Raw genomic sequence first — 19,423 nt, 5'->3', positions numbered from 1 at the left:
CCAGTTCTACCTGTAGGACAGGTATCCCTACTTCTATTTTCCCGTCAAAATAGACTTGGCTTTCATAGACCTTTTATTCTTTCACATTCATTTTAGAGTAAGTTTTAGTTTCTCAACATTACTATTGGAATTTTATTATAAAGGTATAGATTAACTTGGGGGGGGAACTGACCTCTTTGACTGGAACACTGCCTCCCCAGAATTCAACGTGGTAGGCTTGTTTCACCTTTTTCAGGTCTCTGCTAACATGTCAGAGAAGCCTTCCCTGATCATCTTAAATTAAGTAGCACACTCACTCCTCATCACTCTCTCTTTATCTTATTTAATCTTTTTCATAGCTTTTGCTACTAAACGACTTTAGGTTATTTACTCACTGCTTTTCTACCAGAATGTAAGATTCATGATGATAGGCACTTTGTTCTCTGCTGTATCCCTAGCACCCAAAGCAATGCCTGGCCTATGGTAGTCACTCTGAATATTTGTTAAACAAATGAATAAATTCTTTACACTACTGAGGTTATCCTAATTGTGACATTTATTCTGGTCTTCTTATGTCCCTTAATGGAGTTTAAATTTTTTCTTGATAAACTTCTTGGGCATTGCTTTTGGGCCAATTACTATAGATCAGGAGTTGGCAAATTATACCTGTGAGCCTGCTGTTTTTGTAAATAAAGATTTATTGGGCCCTAACCAGTTTGGCTCAGTGGAGAGAGTGTCAGCCTGTGGATTGAAGGGTCCCAGGTTCGCTTCCGGTCAAGGGCATATACCTTGGTTGCGGGCTCAATCTCCAGTAGGGGGTGTGCAGTAGGCAGCTGATCAATGTTTCTCTCTCATCGATGTTTCTAACTCTCTATTCCTCTCCCTTCCTCTCTGTAAAAAATCAATAAAATTTATTTTTTAAAAAAGATTTATTGGAACATCCACATGCATTCATTTATTGTGCATGGCTTTTAAAAAATATATATTTTTATTGATTTCAGAGAGGAAGAGATAGAAATATCAATGATGAGAGAGAATCATTGATCGGCTGCTTCCTGCATACCTCCCACTGGGGATCCTGCAACCTGGGCATATACCCTGACCGGGAATCAAACTGTGACCTCCTAGTTCATAGATTAACGCTCAAACACTGAGTGACACAGGTCAGGCTGTGTATGGCTTCTCTTGTACTACAATGACTGCAACAAAGACCATGTGGAAACTACTGTCTGGCCCTTTAGAGAAAAAGTTTGCTGACCTTTATAAACTATCATTTAGTTGCTATTACTGATTCTGTTATAGTTTTCTTTCACTTAAGGTAGTTATTTCTGGTTTAAAAGAACACTGTTAATTTTTGTAAGATGATTTCTATTCTTAAAAACGAGATTAATAACTCTTCCATAGTTCTGGTAGTTTGCCTGCTGCTGATGTTTTCCATATGGACTATCATATCACTGGCAAGCGTGGCAAGCAGGAAGAGTACATATCTCTCTCACCTTTTCTTGTCTAAAATAATGGGCAGCCCTAGTGGATAGAGCGTCAGCCCGTGGACTGAAGGGTCTCAGGTTCAATTCTGGTCAAGGTCATGTACCTCAGTTGCAGGCCCCGGTCAGGTATATGTAGGAGACAACCAAGTCTATGTGTCTCTCTCACATCAATGTTTCTCTCTCTCTCTGTTTCTCCCCCTCCCTTCTACTCTCTCTAAAAATCAATGGGAAAAAAATCCTCTGTGAGGATTAACAAAAATCAAACAAAAAGAATTGTGCAGACTCTCAAATACTCTAGATAACACTGGTGATAATAATGAGCATCCAGCCCTGGCTGGTTTGGCTCAGTGGATAGAGCGTCGGCCTGCGGACTCAAGGGTCCCAGGTTCGATTCCGGTCAAGGGCATGTACCTTGGTTGCGGGAACATCCCCAGTGGGAGATGTGCAGGGGGCAGCTCATCGATGTTTCTCTCTCATCGATGTTTCTAACTCTCTCTCCCTTCCTCTCTGTAAAAAATCAATAAAATATATTTTTTTTAAAAAAATAAACAATTAAATAATGAGCATCCATAACGTAGTCCTAATCTCAATGCTATTGGATTGTTTCTCTTTTAAGGATGAAAAAAAATCATGTGATTTTTATCCTTTGGTCCATTAATGTGGTAAATTATATCAAAAGATTTTCTGGTGTTGGGCTATTGTACTCCTGGGATAATTCCTATGCATCATGATATTATCTCTTAAATACACTGTTGGATTTGAGTACCTGTTATTTTGTTTAGGATATTTGCATTGTGGATTACCTTAATTGCCATCCAGAGATATATGCAATGTGACTACTCCCTATTTTTCCAACCTCTCCCTGGAACGCTAATGTAAGCACTGTGTGAGATGCTGGGTTACAGCAATGGCTAAGATACAGTCCTTGTCCTTAACAGTGCCCATTATAATGGCAGAAACAGACATTTATACAATTTGTATAGTCATAAAAGCTGTGCGAACAAAAGGCTCCTTCCCAAAGCAAATACATATTCAGCACTGACCAAGCAGGTCTGCTTCCCTTTCCTTGGATAGACCTCAGTACCCTTGCTTAATGCCCTTTCACCTTTGCCTTTTCCACTCAGATCAGCCTGCGTGACTCCTACACAACCAAAAAGCAAGATCCAACAATGGAAAGCATGTAACATAAAGGTTAAGGGCTCAGGCTTGAGAGACAAATAGGTTCCAATTCTAGCCATATCATTTACTAGCTATGTGACCTTGGACACATTGCGTTACCTCCCAAAGAATCCATTTCCTCATCAGTCAAATGGAGAATAATAATACCTTCATCACATAGAGGACACAATGAACTAACCTATGTGAAGGCTTTCGACACATGCCTGACAAGTCGCCAGGATTTTCCCTTTCTGTCCTTCTGCAATTATTCCTGGATCACAAAGTCTCTTTCCTCTGACTTCTGATATTTGATGGCAGCTAAGTAGCATCACTTGTTGCACATTTCATCGTGTTCCCCATACAGTAATTCTTTGTATCTTGGCTTCTAGTGCTACAATTTAATAGCTGTTTATATCTTGGACAAATTATTTAAACTCTCAAAATGTCTATTTTCTCACCTGTAAAACAATCAGCCCTAGCTGGTTTGGCTCAGTGGATAGAGCGTCAGACTGCGGACTGAAGGGTCCCAGGTTCAATCCTGGTCAAGGGCACATGCCAGGTTGGGAGCACAATCTCCAGTAGGGGGCGTGCAGGAGGCAGCCAATCAATGATTCTCTCTCATCATTGATGTTTCTCTCTCCCTCTCCTTTCCTCTCTGAAGTCAATAAAAATATATTTTAAAAAAATCATAATTACGATACCTATGCCATAGAGTGGTCATATGAAGTAAATGATCAATATAAATAAAGACCTAACAGCGTGCTTAACACATAAGTGCTTAATACTTAGCCAGTTTCAATTTTAGTATTATTAACAAGACTGTATGCTTCTAAGGAAAGGAACTGTGTTTGTGGTACTGTAACGTAAGAGCACAGACCTTGGAGTCTTGAGTTCAAACTGGACTCAGCTACAGTCGGTTGCTCAAGCTGGGTAGACCTTCCTAGGCCTTAAGTTTTCTTATCTGCAAAACGGGGAGGACAATAGAACCCAGCTCCTAAAGGGTTCTATTGAGATAATGCACTCTTTTAACATTTACCACAGTGCCTGGCATAAATATTGATTTATTCATCAATTCTTATGTGCCAGGTAATGTGCTAAATGTTTTATTTAACATTGTTCTAAATATCTTATTTCTGTGAACCCCATAACCCTTGCCTACCTAAGTGCTACGCATATAATAATCTTTCAGATATTTATTAAATGAATGAGTGAGTGAATTAGTGAATGTTGAGTTGCCTACCACAAGAATCTTGCCTGTGTGAGCTGGTTTGTCCCAGGTTAACACCCCTCATTCCTCTGTGATGAGTTAGTGTGTAAGCCATGAGATTCAGCATCTGCAAAAAGCTGGAGGAGATTATGGGAAGGGGGACTTTTTATAGCATGGCTTTTTTTTACTCTAGAGAAATCACTCATCCTTTAGTGCTCTAATTTATTTATCAAAACTGGTCAAATTAATTTTTAAAAGTTGCTGCAGGCAAAAGTGTTAAAATTTAAAACATTCTAGATCATGGAGAATATGGAGAAAGGATCACCTTTTTGGAGGAAATAAAAACTGATGCAGCTGTTTTTGAGGGCATTTAGCCTACCTGGCCTATGGTAAACATTATCCTATATAATAAAGAGCTAATATGCAAATAGTCATCATGCCCTCACGCCATAACGGCTCAGACACTCAACACTGGGGAGAGAGGATTGGGGACCAGCCAGGCACAAATGAGCTCGTGAGAGAGGAATGGGGACCAGCCAGGCTGCAGCCTGGGAGAGGGACAAGCCACCCTCCCTGCGGTCCTGGGCGCCAGCGGCTGGGGCTGTGGCCTGGGAGAGTGTCAAGCCGCACACTCCACAGTCCTGGGCGCCTGTGGCTGCGGCCCAGCAAAGCTGCCTGCCCACAGTCCCCTGAGGCTGGGCGAAGCCGGCCTGGGTCCTGGGTGCCTGTGGCCAGCCAGAGGGAGGGAAGCCCGGGTCCTGGGTGCCTGTGATAGCTGGAGGAGGGAATCCTGGGTCCTGAGTGTGGGGCAAGGCAGAGGGGAAGCAGGGGCGATAAGGCAGGCAGGCAGAGGGGTTAGGGGCGATCAGGCAGGCGAGTGGTTAGGAGCCAGTGATCCCGGATTGCAAAAGGCAGTCAGACATCCCCCAAGGGGTCCCGGATTGGAGAGGGTGCAGGCCAGGCTGAGGGACTCCCGTCCCCCGCCCCCACCATGCACAAACGTGCACCAGGCCTCTAGTATAGATATAAGCTGTAATTGTTATGTGAAAAACAAAGTTACAAAACAACATGTATGCTATGCCATTTTTTATAAAACATTTACATAGAGCCCAGCTGGCGTCTGTCTCTCAGTGGTTGAGCATCAAACTATGAACCAGGAGGTGACTGGTTCGATTCCCAATCAGAGCACGTGCCTGGGTTGCGAGCTTGATCCTCAGTATGGGTTGAGCAGGAGGCAGCCAATCAATGATTCTCTCATCATTGATATTTGTATCTCTCTACAACTTCTTTCCTCTCTGAAATCCTTAAAAAAATATTTAAAAAACCATGTACATAGTGAAAATAGTATGAAAGTAAATACTTAAAAATATTAATAGTTACTGCGTGGTATTGGAAATCTGCTGTACTTTTTGTTGTTTTTGCCTATCTTTTTTACGATGACTATATTTCTTGTGTAATTTTAAAATAATAATAACTGAAAACAAAATAGAAAAGATTATTGCTTTAGTAGGGTTTCTGGAACTTCCAATCCTATCTGTGCTCTGATTTTCAGCCAGTGTAGCTGGTACAAGAATGTGAAGGAGGGGTCAGCCTTCTCAATTCACTTTAAAATGTGATCCTACCTCTTGCAAAGACGAGAAGCTCCCACACCCAGGATGCTCTTAGACAGTGACGGGTTCTTAGTAACATGGGGCCCAACAATATGGAGCCAAGGCTGAACTCCAGAGGTAGACAGGATGTGAGTCATCACATTGGCATTTTTTGTCAAGTTGACTACAATTGTTTCTGTGTTTTTTCTTGGAGGTGTGAGTGTGAAGTGATGAGATTAATTTAAAAAAACAAATACATCAGAAGGTAAACATCTAAATAACTGGTTCCCTTCAAAGTACTTATTTTGGAAACACACACGCTTATTTACAAATTTTACCATTTGTTCAAATAAATTTTATTTTTTATTTTGCAGGGGGAAAGGGAAGTCAAACTTATTGACTTCAAAATCAGTTTGTATAAAATATTTTTCTGGCTCCTAATGTATTAAAATTGTGATACTGCCCGGCTGGTGTGACTCACTGGTTGAGCGTGAACCCGTGAACTAGGAGGTCAAGGTTCTACTCCAGGTCAGGGCACAAGCCTGGAATGCAGGCTCGATCCCCAGTAGGGGGTGTGCAGGAGGCAACTGATCAATCATTCTCATCATTGATGCTTCTATCGCTCCCTCTCTCTTCCTCTGAAGTCAATAAAAAATATATATATATTTTTTAAATTGTGATACCAAGTGCTTTTTTAAATGCAGTCAAATGGGATTCTAATGTTTCTAGTGTCATTATAATTAGTAAAAACCTATTCAAAAGCAATTTGTAAGTAAATATCTAGAATCATCAAATCTTTATTCCCCCCCCCCCTTTTTTTTAAGTCCTTATACCCTTTGGCCCAATATTCCCCATCTAGTAATCTAGGCTGAGGAAATAAGCTAAAGTATGGAAAAAGCTACATAATCCATATAATAAAAAACTTGAAGTCAATAATACTGTATTGCATGCTAAGAAAGTAGATTTTAAAAGTTCTCATTGCAAGAAAAAATTTTGTAACTGTATAGTGATGGATGTTAAGTAGACTTCTTATGGTGATCATTTTGCAATATATACAAATATTGAATCATTATGTTGTATAACTGAAACTAATATTATGTTACTAGAGGCCTGGTGCACAAATTCATGCACGGGTGGAGTCCTTTGTCCTGGCCAGCAATCAAGGCCTATCAGGGGGCCGGCCAGCTGGCGGGAGGGACCCTAGGAGGTTGGCCAGCCAACCCCCCCATCACGGCGTATGGGGGGGCTGGCAGGCTGGGGAGAGGGGCTGAGGCCGGGGAGAGGGGCTGCGGCCGGCCAGGGGGAGGGGCCATGGGTGGTTGGCCGCCAGCTATGCCCCCAGGGTGTAGGGGGGCAAATGGGGTCAGGCCGGCTGGGGGGAGGGGCCACAGGTGGTTGGGGGTGCCAATCAGGGCCCAGATCAGGATGGTTGGCCACTCTAGTGCCCGTCATAGTGACCGGTCATTCTGCCATTCGGGTCGCTGGGCTTTATATATATATATATATATATATATATATATATATATATATATATATATAGATAGATATAGATATGTCAATTATACCTCAATTTAAAAAAAAAAGAAACTTGAAACAACCTAAATATTCAGCAAAAGAGAATTAGATATTAGTGATTAAGTAAATTCTGGCACACCCATTAAAATTATTATTATGAGGACTCCACAGCAACATGAAAATACGTTTAAGATATATTAACTTAGGTTAACATGTTACAAGTTATTTGTACACTATTACTACTATTTTCAAAACTGTATATTAAAGAAAGATAAACAAAACACACCATAATGATAGTGGTTGTATTACAGAGGTAGGTTTATGGGTAATTTATTTTTTTTGTAATTTTCTTTTTTAAAATCTAACTGTACTTCATTGCTTTTAGCTTTTAAAAAAATAAAAATTTTTTATTTTTTAATATATTTTTATTGATTTCAGGGAGGAGGGGAGAGGGAGACAGAGATAAAAACATCAATGATGAACCCTAGCAGGTTTGGTTCAGTGGACAGAGCATCGGCCTACGGACCCAAGGGTTCCAGGTTCGATTCCAGTCAAGGGCGCCTACCTCAGTTGCAGGCTCTTCTCTGGCTGAGGCCCTGACCAGGGCCCGTGCAGGAGGCAACCAATCGATGTGTTTCTCTCACATCAATATTTCTCTCTGTCTTTCCCTCTCTTTCACTCTCTCTAAAAATCAGTGGAAAAATATCCTTGGGTGAGGATTAAAAAACAACATCATCATCAATGATCAGAGAAAATCATTTATTGGTTACCTCCTGCATGTCCCCCACTGGGGATCGAGCCACAATCTGGGCATGTGCCCTAATGAAGAATCGAACTTCGACTTCCTGGTTCAGAGGTCAATGCTCAACCACTGAGTCACACCGATAGGGCCTTTTCTTGCATTTTTATGTTGAGACAAAGGATAAATAAGTAGGTAAAATGTACACATCATATGTTTGAACGCAACAGTGATCTTCCTGGTCCATTTGTCACAGAGCCAATTCTGGGCATTTCCTTATCTACACAGATTTCACCTCTGGCCATATTTGAATATCTGGAATGAGGCTGCATACATCCCTGCCCACAGCCACAAGTAATCATGGAGACAGGCTGTTCATATGGCCCATGGCTGATGGCTGCTTCCTTTAGGGAACTTTTTTCTTCCCAGTTTACTAAGCACAGCTTGCACCCCATCCTGAATGGGGTCACTTATTTGCTTGACATTGATTTTTATTACAGTTTCTTTTCTTTCCCACATAGATATAAAACAAGAATTAAAGGAAATGTATCTAGCTTTGGCTGGGTGGCTCAGTTGGTTGGAGCATCATCCCGTGCACCAAAAGGTTGTGGGTTCAATTCCCAGTCAGGGCACATATCTAGGTTGCTAGTTTGATCCTGGGTTGGGGCACTTATGGGAGGCAGCTGATTGATGTTTCTTTCTCACATCAATGTTTCTCTTTCTCTCTCTTTCTCTCCTTTCCTCTCTCTAAAATCAATAAAAACATGTCCTGAATATTAAAATTTTAATAAATAAATAACCAAAGGAAGGAAGGAAGTGTATTTCTTTTTTACAATATATATATATATATATATATATATATATATATATATATATATATTTTAAAAATATATTTTATTGATTTTTTACAGAGAGGAAGGGAGAGGGATAGAGAGTTAGAAACATCGATGAGAGAGAAACATTGACCAGCTGCCTCCTGCACACCCCCAACTGGGGATGTGCCCGCAACCAAGGTACATGCCCTTGACCAGAATCGAACCTGGGACACTTCAGTCCACAGGCCAATGCTCTATCCACTGAGCCAAACTGGTTAGGACTACAAAATATATTTTTATTGATTTCAGGGAGGAAGAGAGAGGGAGAGAGAGAGAGAAACATCAATGAGGAGAGAGAATCATTGATTGGCTGCCTCCTACATGCCCCCTACCGGGGATCGAACCCGAAACCAGGGCACGTACCCTTCACTGGAATTGAACCCAGGAGCCTTCATTCTGCAGGCTGCCGCTCTAACCATTGAGCAACCGGCTAGGGCAGGAAGTGTATCTTAATACCAAAAATTCTGAGCTTTCATTACTACTTAAATTTAAAGATAATTCAGGAGGCAAATGTAAGCAGAATTGAGTGATATACATAATTGTATAAATATTTCGAGTGGACACTCTGTTTTAGGACTTAACTAGTATCTAATTACTAGACCCATTGTTGGGTTTTCCCCCTTGCTTCTTCCCTTCCCTGGAGGGTTTTAAAAGCACTGATATTTATTTCTCCTGTCTGGATGTGTATCTGGCTATGCAGATCATACCAGATTTCTCTGGTTTTTACAAGCTAATTCTCCTTGCAGATATAGTGTGGTTGCAATGGTCTAGAGCAGAGGTGGGCAAACTTTTTGACTCGAGGGCCACAATGGGTTCAAACTGGACCGGAGGGCCAGAACAAAAGCATGGATGGAGTGTTTGTGTGAACTAATATAAATTCAAAGTAAACATCATTACATAAAAGGGTATGGTCTTTTTTTTTTTTTTAGTTTTATTCATTTCAAACGGGCCGGATCCGGCCCGCGGGCCGTAGTTTGCCCACGGCTCGTCTAGAGCCTAAGTTTTGGAGTCAGACAGACCTGGGTTTGAATTCTAGCTCTTCTATTTACTAGCTTTGGGAACTCAGGCAAAAATCCCTGAAGTTCAATTTTCTCCTCTATGGAATGGGCAATATTAGCATCATTATTACTGCGATATTAGCATTATAGAATGAACATGGATTAAGAGAATGGAGTTAAAACAGATAATGTAAACTGCTCAACACAATCTCACAGTAGGTGTCTTTTAGTTTTTACTAGTAATTATGATCATGATCATGTTTATTTTCCTTAAGGTACCTCATGCAATGCTTGGCACATGGTTGATGCTCAAAACCTGGTAGCTATTACAGTAAGTTACCTACAGTTTCTAACTGCCAGGATTATGGCTTTGTTATTTAAATGTTTTTATTTGTTAGCGATTAAGACAATCTTTAGCCTAGTACTTAGGAACTTGTTTTATCATCACTGTAACTCTAACAGCACCTAGCACCCAGCACCTGGTACATAGTAGGCACTCAGTACATAGCTGTTGAATAATATTCCATTGACCTGAACATCTATTCAAACATTAGCAAAAGAGCTGTATCACTAAATAGTTGTCATTCCAAAATTGACAGCCAACCCTGACACAGACATGCTTGCACAGTTTGTAAGCCATGACTTCAACTTCCTGCATTGCAGACATCTCAGTTAATAGTTCATTCCACTCACATGACCCAGAATGAAAGGACAAACTAATGGAAATATCTGCTAAGAAATAACTTAGCAGCTAAAAGAATGAGCTTTGGTCTAGGTATATATAGGTCTAGGCTTACATCCGGGCTCTAGCACTGCCTAGTTACTTAATCTCTCTGAGAACATCAGTTTTCTCATCTGTGAAAAGGGTATATTCATAGCACCTACCTTGCCAGATTATTGTGAGAATAGGCACCTCTTTCAGAAAGCTTCCCTGCTGCCCATGGTAGGTTGGGTTCACTGTTATACGCTCTCTGTAGTACCTGCCAATTACCCTTTATAATTATGTCTTCAACTACTCACTTCCTTTCTGGATTGTGAACTCCCACAGAACAGGAATGGTGACTGTTTCATTCATTCCTGTGTCCCCAGTGCCTAACAGTCCCTTGGTACATAGTATTTTGGGTGAACTCTATTATAAACTGAGTGAAATAATAAGATAATAGTGCACACAAACACAGAGGCTAAATTTAGCAAGATCTCAATAAAAGGTACGTATTATTATTAACAACATAGTATTGGTGCTGAGTTTATTCACCTTGAGAAAACTAATATAGTTAGAGGAGCAACACATTAGAGGTAGGTATTGTGAATCTAGCTCTGTATCTCATTTTTTATATATAATTCTTGGCCAAATCTTTATTCTTCTCACTTTTCCACTATTAAAATGGACATAAAATATTCACCCTGGTGTCCAACTTAACTTGGTTCTTATTTGAGTCCCAGTTAGGGCACATGCCTGGGTTGCCGGCTCAATCTCCAGTAGAGAGTGTGCAGGAGGCAGCCAGTCAATGATTCTCTCCACGTATTAACTGTCCACTCCATGCCAGGCACTGTGCTTGGTGCTTTATGTGGATGAGTTCACGTAACATCCAAAAACGCCCCTGAGGAGAGGTAAGGTTCAGAGAGGTTAAGACACTTGCTCCAAGTTACAAGCCTTAAGTGGTGGAGTTGGTGGAGTTAGAGGCTACAGGCCTTTCCAATGGACTCCTGTGCATCAAGGTACAGTCTCTCGGTTTACAATGACCAGGGTTTCTCAAGTTCTGCCTAAAAACAGCTACTATTTCTTGTGTTTTCACCATGCGGCAGGCATTGTGCTAAACACTTTACATGATCTGATTCAATCTTCCCAACATACCAAGGAGCTACTGTTATCATCCTCATCTTATAGGTCAGGAAACAGGTATAGAGCAGGTTATCTGATTTACCCAAGGTAAAAACAGGATTCAAACCTAGACAATCTGATGCCACAGTTGCCACTCTTAGGAGCCCCTCTTACCAATTTGGGTTTGAGCTGAAGGGGAAAAGGGAAAATTTTATAAATCACTCTTACTCCAATCCAGAGTCCCCTAGAGGACTCAATTCTGAGAGGGATTCTGCCCCTTCCCTCGGCTAGTTCCATGAATCTGTTATTGAAAGATGTGGCCTTTGGGTGGCAGCAAACCCACGTCTCTAAATTCTGCAATGTTCAGCTACCCTGAGGAAGCTTTATAGTAGTCAGATTCACTCATTTGCATGTTGTTCTCTGATTGGCCCAATTAATTCTTTTTTTTTTTTTTTTTGGTGTTTTAAAAATAGGTTTTTATTGATTGACTTTATTATTTTTAGAGAGAGAGAGAGGAAGGGAGAGGGAGAGATAGAACATCAATGAGATGAGAGAGAAACATCATCGATCTGCTGCCTCCTGCACGCCCTGCACTGGGGATGGAGCCCTCAACCAGGCATGTGCCCTGACCGGGAATTGAACCTCGATCTCCTGGTTCAGAGGTCGATGTTCAACCACTGAGCCATACCAGCCGGGCAGCAAGCAGTGCTTAAAGTCTGGTCCCAAGACCCCTGACTATCCCTGAGCCCCTTCAGGAAGTCCATGAGAGCAAAACGATTTTCATAATAATACCGAGACGTTTGCCTCTGTCCCTGCGCTGACCTGGGGCGTAGCCTAGTTGGGGCGGGCGGGGGGGGGGGGGGGGGGCCGCGGGGGGAAGGGAGGTGGCAACAAGTCCCTATGCTCTTTGCTGTCACTGACAGTAAAAAATGCCCAGCTCGCATAAGAATGTCTTTGACGAAGCTTCAAAACATGTTAATTTTATGAAAACTCAACCCTCACGAACATGCGCCTTTATAGTCTGTGGGACGGACAGAAGCGCTCACGAAGCGCCTTGGCCAGAGCGGGCGCACCTGCCCCCGGGGCAGAGCCTGGGCCCTGAGCTGCTAGGCGGGAACCGCTTCCACCCAGCAGAGCAGCCCAGACCAGCACTCACTCAGACACGAGGCCTGGAATCACTTCCCTAACAGCCAATGGAGTGAGCCTGTCGCTTCAAGAAAACAATGGGCAGAATGTGCTGCCAATGAGAGGATGTGAACTTTCCAGAAAACCAGGGCCCTGGGAGACGCAGCACCGCCGGAGCCGGACGGCTTCCCGAGGCCTCCAGGCCTTTCGGGCGGCCGCAGTGCATCAGCCCGTGACTCTGATGCATGTAACGCAACGCGTCAGTATCAGTGAGACCTGCCCAGGGAGTCCCTGTTTTTCCAGTGACGCTGCAAAATCACACGCGGGTCAGAGCGTTCAAAGGCAAGATGGACTCCAAGGTTTGAGACCCCCTGACCTCCCATGTCCACCTGAGGGACTCTGAGCAGAGGGACGGGCTCACCAACCTCCACCAGAAAACACCTCCCTCTCCAGGGATGGCGTGGGCCCCGCAGTGGAGACAGAGCTGGGACTCCCTCCCACCCTATCCCACCTGAATCCACTTTCCTGTTTCCAACTAAGCATGCAACCTTTCGTGCCGGGGTCCAACCCCAGCAGGTCCAGGGGTTCCCAAAGGCGTAGACAGAGTCGGCGAAGAGGGAATGACACAGAGACAGCGTTCAGTTGATCAGCAGCCTAGCCAGGATCTCCAGCCAAGTTCTGGTCTCCCTCCAGAGAGGTTCTGCTCGGCCCAATTAATTCTTTACCAGTTAATTGGACTTGGTTCTTGGCCCAGTAAGAACTGCTAGGCCTGTAGAGCCATTCACAGCTGTGACAGAAGAGAGCTCAAAGGACTGGAAACTATGGTGAAGTCTTCCAGTCCAACAATCATCCTGATGATTTTCAACTATGGTGGTTGGAACTGTGTTTCAGTAGTCCCCCAACACTTTTTGAGCTTTTAGCTTAAAAAAAAAAAATTCCCTAGTTTGCTGTTGTTTTTAAGGTATGGTAAGATATACATTTAAGGAAAAATTCAATGGCACAAAAGTGTACACAGTGTAAAGCTAGTCTCTATATCAGTGATGGCGAACCTTTTGAGCTTGGTGTGTCAGCATTTTGAAAAACCCTAACTTAACTCTGGTGCCGTGTCACATATAGAAATTTTTTGATATTTGCAACCATAGTAAAACAAAGACTTATATTTTGATATTTATTTTATATATTTAAATGCCATTTAACAAAGAAAAATCAACCAAAAAAATGAGTTCGCGTGTCACCTCTGACACGTGTGTCATAGGTTCGCCATCACTGCTCTATATCATGCTTATCCCAAGTCACACAATGTTCCCATTCAGAGGAAAGCTTGTGTATTCTTCAAGGTATAGATCAAGAATATAAAAGTATATGCAGAAATCCTAAAGAAATAAATGATAACCTAAAACTAAACTATAAGAAAATATAGGGGGAGGCTTCTCTGGATCTGAACCTGGACCACCCCGCCCTCAGGAGACTGTTGCAGTCAACCGGCCCCTGCTCCACTATAACCATGTGTGACCAAAAGGCAGTGATCAAAAATGCTGACATGTAGGAGGAGAAGCAACAGGACTCCGTGGAATGTGCTACTCAAGCACTGAAGAAATATAACACAGAGAAGGACATTGTGGCCCATACTATGAAGGAATCTGACAAGAAGTACCACCCCACCTGGCACTGCATTGTGGGAAGGAACTTCGGTAGCTATGTGACACAAACACTTCATCTACTTCTATCTGGGCCAAGTGGCCATTCTTCTGTTTAAATCTGATTAAAAGCATGGATAGCACCCACACACCCAGTGATCCACCCAAAAATAAGATTGCAGCCTTAATTCTAAATACCAGAGACTGAAATCTTCAGCCTTGCCTAAAGGAACACCTTGATCTTGAAGCTTTTATTGTGTTAGTGTTTTTTTTTTAAGTGTTTTTATTGATTTTATTTTTATTTATTTATTTTTAAAAAATATTTTATTGATTTTTTACAGAGCAGAAGGGAGAGGGATAGAGAGTTAGAAACATCGATGAGAGAGAAACATCAATCAGCTGCCTCCTGCACACTCCCCACTGGGGATGTGCCCGCAACCAAGGTACATGCCCTTGACCGGAATCGAACCCGGGACCCTTGAGTCCGAAGGCCGAGGCTCTATCCACTGAGCCAAACTGGTTAGGGTGTGTTTTTATTGATTTTAGAGAGAGAAGGAGAAGGAGAGAAAAATCAGATGCCTCCTGCATGTCCCCTACTGGAGATTGAGTGCACAATCCAGACATGTGCCCTGGCCTGGACAGAACTGTGACCTACTGGCTCATGGGTTGACCCTCAACCACTGAGCAATACCAGTTGGGCCCAAAGCATCTTAACAGAATGCTCATGTAATCTTTTGAGTGGCAAACTGAGGGATAAACAGAATTATGATTTATCCAAATGTAGCTCAGCTAGGGTGTTGTCTAAATGGAGGTTCCAAAAGAAAATGAAAAATTTGAGTAACCTACTGTTTTTAGCAAGCCAAACGCTCTCCAGTGTATTAAAAACTCTGTAAGCCCTGGCCAATGTGGCTCAGTTGGTTAGGCATTGTCCAGTGCACCAATAGGTCGCTGATACGATTCCCGGTCAGGGCACATACCCAGGTTGTGGGTTCGAGTATGGGAGGCAATCAATTGATCGTGCCCTAACCCATGGAATTGAACCAGTGACCTCTTGGTGCACAGGACAAATGAGGCACACCAGCCAGGGCATTTATTGTGTTGTCTTGTACAGGGCATTCATTTGTTGTGGTTATAAAACAATTAGCCAAAAAAAAAAAAAAAAAAAAAAGATGAGAGGAAATTTTTGTGATCTTGAGTTTAGCAAAGATTTCTTAGCTACGACATGATTCACAAGAGAAAAAAAGACAAACTGAACTTAATTAAAATTTTAAAACTCTGCTCTGTGAAAGATGCTACAACAGACCACAGACCATAAGAAAACATCTGCAAATCACTTACCTAATAAAGGTCTCATACCTCGAATGTAAAAAGAATTCTCACAACGCATTAGCAATAAGAAAACAACCCTGTAAATGAATGGGCACAAGACTAATACAGATACTTCACTAAAGAAAATATATAGATGGCAAATCAGCACATGAAAAGAGGCTGAATATCCTTAGTTATTAAGGAAATGTTGGTTTTATGGAGGTACCACTACACACACATTGGAATGGCTAAAAACAATACTTTCAAAATCTGACAATATCAAGTGCTGATAAGCACACAGAGCAACTGGAACTTTCATTCTCGCTACGAAAATTCTAACTGGTGTCGCCATTTTGGGAAAAAATTTGGGTTTTTAAATATAAAATTACATGTACACTTACCATACAACTCAGCAATCCCACTCCTACGTGTTTACCTAAGAGAAATAAAACCTTATGTTTATACAGAAACCTATACACAAATGTTTACAGTAGCTTCATTCACAGTCAACAAAAACTATAAACAATTCCAATGTCCCCAACTATGAATGAAGAAACAAATTATGATACATCCATACAATGAGATGCTACTCAGCAATAAAAAGGAACAAACTACTGATACATGCAACAACATGGATGAATTCCACATGCATTATTCTAAGTGAAAGTGGTCAGACTCAAAAAGCTATACTTTTTTCTTCCATTTGTATGACTTTCTGGGGGAAAACTACAGGAACAGAAAACAGATCAGTGGATGCCATGGTTGGGGGAGAGGTTGACTATAAAATATAGCATGAGGGAGTATTTGGAGTAAATGGATAATTTAAATGATAATTGTGGTAGTTACACAAGTGTATGCATTTGCCTCATAGAACTGAACACCAAAAAGAATGAAATTCACTGTGTGTAAAAAAAAAACTGTTTAAAAACAAAAACTTTATACTCCCCCTCTGCCACCACTACTACTATTGTGAAAGCCACTGATTTCAGGTTGGCATAACAGAGGTGGGTGATATAAATACATTAACATTTTAAAAAATATATATTTGATTTTTTACAGAGAGGAAGGGAGAGGGATAGAAAATTAGAAACATCGATGAGAGAGAAACATTGATCAGCTGCCTCCTGCACACCCCCTACTGGGGATGTGCCCGCAACCAAGGTACATGTCCCTGACTGGAATCGAACCCGGGACCCTTCAGTCCACAGGCCAATGCTCCATCCACTGAGCCAAACCGGTTATGGCTATACATTACCATTTTTCCTTATTTAAAAAAGGTAGCATATTTTGTATATTGCTCTGCTCCATGCTTTCTTTTAGAGAACTATTTCAATCATATAGGAAAATAGATGTTTTTATAACGAACACCTAAGCACCTTTCACCAAAGTTATCAAATCTTCATAATTTGCCTTATTTTCTTTCAAGTCTTTTAAAGAAATGAAATATCAGATCTATGTTTTAAGCCCCAATGCATCCCTCCTTTCACCCATTCCTTTTCCTCTCTCCTCAGAATTGCATTGTCCTGTGTACGTGTGGTGCTTGCTTCGGCAGCACATATACTAAAACTGGAACATACAGAGAAGATTACCATGGCCCCTGCACAAGGATGACATTAAAATTCGTGAAGCGTTCCATATTAAAAAGCAAAACAAAACATGAAAAACTACGTATGTATGAACCCTTAAATAGTATATAGTGTTGTCTGTCATATTTAAAAATTTTATATACATGGTATCAAGCTGTATATAACCTTCTGCAACTTAACATTTTATTTTATCCACGTGGATACCTGTAGTTTTGGTTTATTCACTTTAACTGTTTTGTAGTATTTTATATTATGAATATATCACAATTGATTTGCCCACTCTATTATTATTATTTTTAAATTTATTTTATTATTTATCTGTTCTGTGTGTTTTTTTTTTAAATCCTCACGCGAGGGTATTTTTCCATTGATTTTTAGAGAGAGTGGAAGAGAGAGGGAAAGACAGAGGGAAATATCGACGTAAGAGACACATCAATTGGTTGCCTCCTGCACTCTCTCTCTGGAGCCTGCAACCGAGGTATGTGCCCTTTACCGGAATTGAACCCGGGACCCTTCAATCCGCAGGCCAGTGCTCTATCCACTGAGCCAAACTGGCTAAGGCTCTATTATTATTATTATTATTATTATTATTATTATTATCTGCAAATAGTGCTACAATGAACATCCTTATTCCTGTAGCCTGTGTCTATGTTCTTTGTTGAAAATTTGGAAGCTTAAACAAAAAAAGATGAAAACTAATATTACCCTCCATAACAGTCATCGTTTATTAAGCATTTAACATGTTGGCCACTTTATGTGCATTAACTTTAATTCTCACACCAACCTATATATTAGGTACTATTATGTTTGCTATTGTACAAGGAGAAAACTGAATCCTAACGGGTTTAAATAACTTAGCCAAGGGCACACAGACCGGAAGTGGCAGAACAGGTTTGTTGCCAAAGCCTCTGCTCTTAACATTATGCTCCAACAAAGCCCATAAGCCCTAAATCCAGAAATAATAATGATTAGAAATAATCTTTATTGTTAATTGGCCTCCCAGAAGACAAGAGAGGCCTGGTCCAGGCCACTTTCCATTTAATAAGTTATACTGGGGGCATAATATGCATGCAGAAAAGTATAGATAAGTATACAAAAATATTTATATCCCAACTGACGAGTTTCCACAAACTGAATATCTCCATGTGAACGAAAAAGGGGCTCTGCAGTAAATCTGAGAGTGACCTCACAGGATGGTCTGACCCTAAGCTCCTAACGGGGCAGGTCAGGAAGGGTAGTCACCCTCACGCCTGTCACCTCCCTAGTAAAAGGTTATCTTTGCAGGAAGCAAGTCCGGGCCGTTGTTTTTGCGCATCAAGGTGAACACACTTTTGAAAAGCCTCTTTTCCGTTCTCCTGGGAAGCACAACCACCTTGAAGAGCGCACCGGACCCTGGCACAGAGGCCAGCTGCTGAGCGCATCCTCCTGATAACCCAACACTGCGGGTTTGGCTTCTGGGCAGGGCACACGCAAGAAGCGAAGCGAGCAATGAACGCGTAAATAAGTGGAACAACTCATCGATGTTTTTCTTCTCTCCTTTCCTCTCTTTGTCTAGAATCAATAAATGAAAGGGGGAAAAAAAGGGGGGAGCGATCACATTACCTTGTTAACTATCCCCTACCAGCGATGGCAAACCTATGACACGCGTGTCAGAGGCGACACGCGAACTCATTTTTTTGGTTGATTTTTCTTTGTTACATGGCATTTAAATATATAAAATAAATATAAAAAATATAAATCTTTGCTTTACTATGTTTGCAAATATCAAAAAATGTCTATATGTGACACGGCACCAGAGTTAAGTTAGGGTTTTTCAAAATGCTGGCACGCGGAGCTCAAAAGGCTCGCCATCACGGCGAGGTTTCCCTGCCCTGCTCTCTCCTGGAGCCTGAAACTAGTGAGTTCTGGGGAGCGACGTTGGTGGCTTCCTCCCGGTGACGGTAGCGGAGACAATGGGGAGGAACTGAGATATCTGCGATGCGGAATAACTGGATTTAACGGGCTGAAGGTATTAAGAGTTTCTTCCTTATGCACAAACCTGAGGGAACTTGCTTCTAAATTTTTTGCACTTCAAATTGGCCGTGAGTAGTTTCTGTTTTTTTCTTTTGGGGAGATTATACTTGAAATTGGGCCGCACAGTTTTCTCAAACAGAACACTTACATCAGCTGCCACCTTAGGCACTGCCTGGAGCTCAGTATACTGAACTCTGTCCTTCCAAGTCCATAGACCTTTGTCCGCCTCAATACCAGGAAAAGTGCCCAAATTCTTTTCCACGCGGGGCTCCAGTGGGCGGCGCATGCCCAGAGAGGCCGCGTGGGGCGACCGCCCGGAGAGCAAACAGCGAGACGTTTCCGCCATTTTGTCGGCCCTAACAGAGCTGGCTAGGGGGGCTGGAGA

General features: G+C 41.8%; 1 protein-coding gene and 1 pseudogene across 2 annotated transcripts in view; both read left to right on the top strand.

Moving 5' to 3' along the window:
- Positions 1-19,423, top strand: part of LOC308516756 (mediator of RNA polymerase II transcription subunit 18) — a 105,275-nt gene that overhangs the window by 12,011 nt on the left and 73,841 nt on the right. The window lies entirely within an intron of this gene.
- On the top strand, positions 13,999-14,260 carry LOC308516952 (dynein light chain 1, cytoplasmic-like; annotated as a pseudogene). The gene has a single exon. The product of its transcript is annotated as a dynein light chain 1, cytoplasmic-like (transcript).

The sequence above is a fragment of the Myotis nattereri genome, assembly GCF_964212035.1.
Source record: "Myotis nattereri genome assembly, chromosome: 3".
In the NCBI taxonomy this organism is placed as follows: domain Eukaryota; kingdom Metazoa; phylum Chordata; class Mammalia; order Chiroptera; family Vespertilionidae; genus Myotis; species Myotis nattereri.
The sequence above is the reverse complement of the archived record's forward strand: the minus strand, read 5'-3'. Positions and strand labels throughout refer to the sequence as shown.